The sequence below is a fragment of the Salvelinus fontinalis genome, chromosome 2, assembly GCF_029448725.1.
Source record: "Salvelinus fontinalis isolate EN_2023a chromosome 2, ASM2944872v1, whole genome shotgun sequence".
In the NCBI taxonomy this organism is placed as follows: Eukaryota; Metazoa; Chordata; class Actinopteri; order Salmoniformes; family Salmonidae; genus Salvelinus; species Salvelinus fontinalis.
The window spans coordinates 11,949,357-11,957,722 of NC_074666.1; positions in this window are offsets into that span (position 1 = coordinate 11,949,357).

Consider the following 8,366-nt stretch of genomic DNA (forward strand, 5'->3'; position numbering starts at 1 on the left):
TTTTCCTGACCTGACATGTTGTGCAGTGTTTCACGCAGAAAAATATAATAGTTCAGTGTCAACAAGAGGTAGGAACCAGAACCATATAAGTACCATATCGAGGTGAGGGAAGACGGCCCGACCCTTGACCTCTAGTACCTCCTCCAAGCTGTGAGCGTTCTCTCCCAGGGCCGTCTGCATCGCCTTGGAGGCAGCTTCAGGAAACAGCTGATACAGACCATACATCTGCCTGGAAGGCTGCAGGGAGAGACAGGACATTATGATCACAAGTTACATAAAAAAAGCCCAAACCAGGACCATTACTGGCTTAGGACAGCAACATCTATAGTACATAAACCTGTAGTGCAGTGTATCTCATCTATGGTATGTATGGTGAGAGACTGTAATGTAGCATAAGTATAGAGAGTATAATTAATTTTGATTTAACTAGGCAAGTCAGTTAAGAACAAATTATTATTTAAAATGACGGCCTACCCCAGCCAAACCTGGACGACGCTGGGCCAATTGTGCGCCGCCCTATGGGACTCCCAATCACGGCCGTATTATGTGATACAGCCTGGATTCAAACCAGGGACTGTAGTGACATCTCTTGCACTGAGATGCAGTGCCTTAGACCGCTGCGCCACTCGGGAGCTGTGGAGTGTTACTCACAGGATTAGTTTGTCTATCGTGCAAAACTCTGGTGGACTCCTGGTGGTCAACTTATCCACATACGCCTCCAGAAAGCCAAATCATTTCCGAGGGCCAGAGAAAGGCACAGTAGTTAACTGAAATAGGCTATCCATTTACAGGTAGATATATCAATATATTTGTTTTCAGAGTTATTTATATTTGTGTATATACAAATATCAGCATGAATTCCATGTTGAAATGGCTGAGGTAAACACTAACCTGTAGTTGGAGTTTGTTGCCCACAGTCAGACTGGAGTGGTTAGACTTCTGCGTCCTGGCCAGGATGATACACTGGTGGTCAGCAGGATGGCCCTGGAGCAAGCCCTTCAGATCACTGTAGCTCTCTGGAGCTGGGAGGAGTAGAGGACAGGTTTACAGTGAACATGGGTGGAGACATTCTGAAATAACCACTAAGGGGAAATGTACACTGAGTGTACAAAACATTAAGAACATCTTCCTAATATTGAGTTAGGTGTCAAAATCTTTCCACAGGGATGCTGGCCCATGTTGACCCCAATACTTCCCAAAGTTGTGTCAAGTTGGCTGGATATCATTTGGGTGGTGGACCATTTTTGATACACACAGGAAACTGTGGAGTGTGAAAAACCCAGCAGCGTTGCAGTTCTTGACACACTCAAACCGGTGCGACTAGCACCTATTACCATACCCCGTTCAAAGGCACTTAAATCAGTTGTCTTGCCCTTCACCCTGTGATGGCACATATACAATCTGTCTCAATCGTCTCAAGGCTTAAAAATCCTTCTCTAACCTGTCTCCTCCCCTTCATCTACACTGATTGAAGTGGATTTAACAAGTGCCATCAATAAGGGATCATAGCTTTCACCTGGTCAGTCTATGTCATGGAAAGAGCAGGTGTTCTTAATGTTTTGTATATTGTTTTGTTAGAGAACTCAAGAGAAAAAGGAGGTTCTTAAAATTCCCAATAAAATAAAAAAATCTATTTAAAGAAATCCATATTAGCTTTCAATTTGGAACCAGAAAATAATTTGAGGTCTAGATGTAGTAAGGAATTAGTCCTTTACCTATACAAAATGGATCATATAACACAGGGTCTTACCTCAAAGTGTATGGGAGCTCTGCTTTAGCTGCCTCTGTCTGGGCTTTCCTCTCCTCCTCGCTCAGCTGAGTTTTAGTTGCAGGCTCTTCATCCTTCTCTTATTCCTCATGCTCTCCTCCCTCGCTTTTCTGATCAGAATACAGGTCTGAGTGGCTATCCTCCTCAGATTCCTCCTCTTCACCTCCCTCTTCATCGTCACCCCACTCCATTGCTTCCTCCTCCTTCTTGATGTTCCACTTCCCATCCTATAAAGAGAAACAGAAGGCATGGTTACTCATATTGGGATAGGGATGATGACATCAAAAGCCATAAACATGATGGTCAACTCATATTAGAAACTGGGTGATTCGAGCTCTGATTGCTAATTGGCTGACAGCCGTTATATATCAGATCGTATACCACGGCTATGACAAAACAACATTTTTTACTGCTTTAATTACATTGGTAAACAGTTTATAATAGCAGTAAGGCACCTAGGGGGTTTAGGAGATATGGCCAATGTACCACGGCTAAGGGTTGTGTCCAGGCACTCCACATTGCATTGTGCGTAAGAACAGCCCTTAGCCGTGGTATACTAGCCATATACCACACCCCCTCTGGTCTTATTGCTTAAATTACCCACAGACATACAATAAGGTAAGATAATCACCATCATTGGCTTCATTAGGAAATGCGTCGGCAGACGTTGTCCCCCAAGGATCGCTGCTCCTCCAATCAAAATCCCTGGATTAACATAGAGGTTGGCGCTAAACTAAAGGACGACCGCACACAGGGCTATCGCAGCCAACCCTAATGCTATGGCGAGGACAGAAACAAGTACAAGAAGTCCAGCTACGACCTCCAAAGAGTCATCAAAAGGACAATATAGGAATAAGGTGGAATCATACTACACAGGCTCTGACACCCTCCGCATGTGGCAGGGGCTAGAGTCCATTACTGATTAATAAAGGAAGACCCAGCCATGATTTGCCTAACGATGCCTCTCTATCAGACAAAAAGTTACCTTGTCAGAGAGATTTAAATGGTTATCAAAATGTCCCGCCAGGGTAAGTCTACATGAAACACAGCCCTTAAGTGTTTATAAAATCACATATGGGAAAAATGCATGATGGAAAAACCATTTCCCTGTTTGATGGCTAGGTTTTATGGGTATTATGATATTACCTCCACTGTGGGGCTATGACGACATATCCTCTAATAGGTGAGGGAAGCTCACCTTTTCCTGTTTGGACTTGAGGATGAGCTCCTCGAGGAGTTGCTGTCTGGACTTGGCTTTGTGGTTCCCCTTATCGTCCTTCTCTCCTGGGGTCTTCCTTCTCAGTAGACCTCCTCTGAAGTGGGACACAGTCAGCTTGGCTGGAGGACAGATGGATGAGAAAATGTCATCGTTATGGTCCCTACTTCAACAGATAGTATTTTTGTCTTTAAAAATAAGAGGCAGCACTACGTACATCTTTACTTACTCATAGATTACTTCCTATTTGTTTCTCTTTCTCTCCTCTACCCCCTTCTCTCTCACCACAGCTGGGACACCATATGTGAATTGGTCGCCCCACATCTATATTCAGAGTTCGTACTGTCCTACAATCTAAGCTAGATACCCTCAATCTCACACAAATTATCAAGGAACCTACCAGGTACAACCCTAAATCCGTAACCATGGGCACCCTCTTAGATATCATCCTGACCAACTTGCCCTCTAAATACACCTCTGCTGTCTTCAACCAGGATCTCAGCGATCACTGCCTGCATCCGTAATGGGTCCGCGGTCAAACAACCCCCCCTCATCACTGTCAAATGCTTCCTAAAACACTTTCTAATCGACCTGGCCCGGGTATCCTGGAAGGATTTTGACCTCATCCCGTCAGTAAAGGATGCCTGGTTGCTCTTCAAAAGTGTTTTCCTCACCATCTTAAATAAGCATGCCCCATTCAAAAAAATCTAGAACTAAGAACAGATATAGCGCTGGGTTCACCCCAGACCTGAATGCCCTTGACCAGCAGAAAAACATCCTGTGGTGTTCTGCATTAGCATCGAATAGCCCCCGCGATGTGCAACTTTTCAGGGAAGTCAGGAACCAATATACTCAGTCAGTTAGGAAAGCTAAGGCTAGGTTTTTCAAACAGGAATTTGCTTCCTGTAGCACTAATTCCAAAAAGTTTTGGGACACTGTAAAGTCCATGGAGAGTAAGAGCACCTCCTCCCAGCTGCCCACTGCACTGAGGATAGGAAACACGATAAATCTACGATAATCAATCATTTCAATAAGCATTTTTCTACTGCTGGCCACGCTTTCCACCTGGCTACCCCTACCCCGGCCAACATCTCAACACCCCCCGCAGCAACTTGGGCCCAAGCCCCCCCCCCCCCCCCCCCCCCCCCCCCGCTTCTCCTTCACCAAAATCCAGACAGCTGATGTTCTGAAAGAGCTGAAAAATCTGGATCCCTACAAATCAGCTGGGATAGACAATCTGGACCCTCTCTTTCTAAAATTATCAGCCGAAATTGTTGCAACGCCTATTACAAGCCTATTCAACCTCTCTTTCGTATCGGGGGAGACATTTTAGACCCAAACTGTTATAGACCTATATCCATCCTGCCCTGCCTTTCTAAAATCTTCAAAAGCCAAGTTAACAGATCACCGACCATTTCGAACCCCACCGTACCTTTTTCACTATGCAATCTGGTTTCCGAGCTGGTCATGGGTGCACCTCAGCCACGCTCAAGGTCCTAAATGATATTATAACCGCCATCGATAAAAGACAGTACTGTGCAGCTGTCAACATCGACCTGGCCAAGGCTTTCGACTCTGTCAATCACCACATTCTTATCCGCAGACTAAATAGCCTTGGCTTCTCAAATGACCGCCTTGCCTGGTTCACCAACTACTTCTCAGATAGAGTTCTGTGTGTCAAATTGGAGGGCCTGTTGTCCGGACCTCTGGCAGTCTCTATGTATATATCAATGATGTCACTCTTGCTGCTGGTGATTCTCTGATCCACCTATATGTAGACAACACCATTCTGTATACATCTGGCCCTTCTTTGGACACTGTGCTAACAAACCTCCAAATGTGCTTCAACGCCATACAACTCTCCTCTAGGTCCTTGCTCTTCAACCGATTGCTTCCCGCACCCTCCTGCCCGACTAGCATCACTACTCTGGACGGTTCTGACCTAGAAAATGTGGACAACTACAAATACTGTCGTGGAAATATTTGGTCAATCATATTTCATATATACCAGAGCATGTGAGTTCAAATAGACGTTTTATTACTTCATAATAAAAGCCGAGCTGGATCATGAAAACAACTGCCTTCCGGTCTTGGCACAGAATACTTATACATTTGTCCTTCTTACGTCATGCTCATAGTAACTCCTCTTAATGGCTCATCACCTCTGGCATTTAGCCACCGTTATCATATTGCCTTCATGTTAGGACATGCAACCTGTAGAGTCACGTAGGACCATAGCAACAGGCCTTGGCGCTCTACAGGAATAACCAATACATGTTATCCTGCTGACTCCTCTGAAAGGAACACCCCTGTTCTGGAAGAGACCCAAGAGGTGAAACCATAGTTGGCCATAACAGTTACAAGAATAACCACGTGCATGTCTAATGGTGTCAAATGAACTAGAGCACATACACGTACACTAGTTTTACTGACTCCTTCTGAAATAAATAATTGACACATATGTACAGAAAAATTCACAGTATATCTAGGAGTCTGGTTAGACTATAAACTCTCCTTCCAGACTTAGGGTCTCCTTCCAGACTTAAGCATCTCCAATCCAAAATTAAATCTAGAATCGGCTTCCTATTTCGCAACAAAGCCTCCTTCACTCATGCTGCCAAACATACCCTCGTAAAACTTACCATCCTTCCGATCCTCGACTTCCGTGATGTCATTTACAAAATAGCCTCCAACACTCTACTCAGCAAACTGGATGTAGTCTATCACAGTGCCGTCCCTTTTGTCACCAAAGCCCCATATACTACCCACCACTGCGACCTGTATGCTCTCGTTGGCTGGCCCTCACTACATATTCGTCACCAAACCCAGTGTCTCCAGGTCATCTATAAGTCTTTGCTAGGTGAAGCCCCGCCTTATCCCAGCTCACTGGTCACCATAGCAACACTCACCCATAGCACACGCTCCAGCAGGTATATTTCACTGGTCACCCCCAAAGCCAACACTTCCTTTGGCGCCTTTCCTTCCAGTTCTCTGCTGCCAATGACTGGAACGAATTGCAAAAATCACTGAAGCTGGTGTCTTATATCTCCCTCTCTAACTTTAAGCATCAGCTGTCTGAGCAGCTTACTGATCACTGTACCTGTACACAGCCAATCTGTAAATAGCACACCCAACTAACTCATCCCCATATTATTACTTACCCTCTTGCTCTTTTGCACCCCAGTATCTCTACTTGCACATCATCATCTGCACATCTATCACTCCAGTGTTAATACTTAAATTGTAATTAGTTCGCCTCTACGGCCTATTGATTGCCTTACCTCCCTAATCTTCTACATCTGCACACACTGTACATAGATATGTCTATAGTGTTATTGACTGTACGTTTGTTTATGTGTAACTCTGTGTTGTTGTTTTTGTCGCACTGCTTTGCTTTATTTGGCCAGGTCGCAGTTGTAAATGAGAACTTGTTCTCAACTGACATACCTGGTTAAATTAAAGTAAAATAAAAAATAAATAAAAATACATATCCTCCACCCCTTCTTGCTCTCTCTCACCCTGGTCGACAGCTCCCCACCAATTGTGTGAAGTCTAGGGTCATTGTGTATCTCACCTGAGAGGATTCCTTTCTCATCGGCTTCATCATCACTGTCTACCAAGTCGTTGAGCTTCTCCATCTCAGACAGAGACTGGTCGGTGTGGGTCAACTCCTCCTCATTCAGGTTGTACATGTCCTTCTTCTCCCCCACAACACACATATTTGAGAGCACAGGGTCAGACAAAGTGTAGCCGCTTTTAGCAATGCGGTTGTATTTACATACACTAGCCTTGCTCCCTATTGTATTGGGTTGCAAAAAAAGTCTGCGCGAAGCCAAGAGTTAAATAAAATTCTATGTCCAACTTACTGTACGGTTTTAAATACATCCTCGTTGCTAAAAGCAGCTAGCCAAAGTGCAGCTCTGCTGGACATAGTTTTGTGATTTATGTGAAATGGGCAGAGAAGAGAATAGAGACGTGTGTTCCCCTGTATCGGATCTTACATGTCTCTCCATTGAAAACCAATCTCCTCTGGGTCCATGTTGGTGTCATATTCCCCAAAGCGTCGGTCTATGAATTTATTGGCCTTTTCCATCATCATATATTCATTCAGTAGTGTCTCTTTTTTTCTCTGGGGGAAGAAATTAGTTGCAAACTGCTCTTGATGTTATTTAGCCTCCATCTAGCCTGGTCCCATATCCGTTTGTGTTGTCAACTCTTATGGAAAATCAGTGACCATAGGAGTAGGTAAGACAATAAACATATCTAGAACAAGCCTGGATCCATCCACGCCAGAATCTGTAACACTTAATGACCCACTACACTCAGTGTAACCATTACGCCGTGTCTTCATTACTACCGCTTTACCTTGTTGATGGCTAGTTGAATCGAAAGGGTACATAAACCCCTTGAATGTACAGTTGAAGTCGGAAGTTTACATACCTAGGATAGGATAAAGCAATCCTTCTGCCCCCCCCCCCCCCCCCCCCCCCCCCCCCTTAAAAGATCTAGATGCACTATTGTAAAGTGGCTGTTCCACTGGATGTCATAAGGTGAATGCACCAATTTGTAAGTCGCTCTGGATAAGAGCGTCTGCTAAATGACTTAAATGTAATGTAAATACATACACTTAGGTTGGAGTCATTGAAACTCGTTTTTCAACCATTTCAAAAATTTCTTGTTAACAAACTATAGTTTTGGCAAGTCATTTAGGACATCTACTTCGTGCATGACACAAGTAATTTTTCCAAAAATTGTTTACAGACAGATTATTTCACTTAATCACAATTCCAGTGGGTCAGAGGTTAACATGCACTAAGTTGACTGTGTAAACAACCTGGATAATTCGAGAAAATTATGTCATGGCTTTAGAAGCTTCTGATAGGCTAATTGACATCATTTGAGTCAATTGGAGGTGTACCTGTGGATGTATTTCAAGGCCTACCTTCAAACTCAGTGCCTCTTTGCTTGACATCATGGGAAAATCAAAAGAAATCAGCCAATATCTTTTTTTTTTTTTTTTTAGACCTCCACAAGTCTGGTTCATCCTTGGGAGCAATTTCCAAATGCCTGAAGCTACCACGTTCATCTGTACAAACAATAGCATGCAAGTATAAACACCATGGGACCACGCAGCCGTCATACCGCTCAGGAAGGAGACGCGTTCTGTCTCCTGGAGATGAACGTACTTTGGTGCGAAAAGTGCAATCAATCCCAGAACAACAGCAAAGGACCTTGTGAAGATGCTGGAGGAAACGGGTACAAAAGTATCTATATCCACAGTAAAACGAGTCCTATATCGACATAACCTGAAAGGCTGCTCAGCAAGGAAGAAGCCACTTCTCCAAAACCGCCATAAAAAAGCCAGACTACGGTTTGCAACTG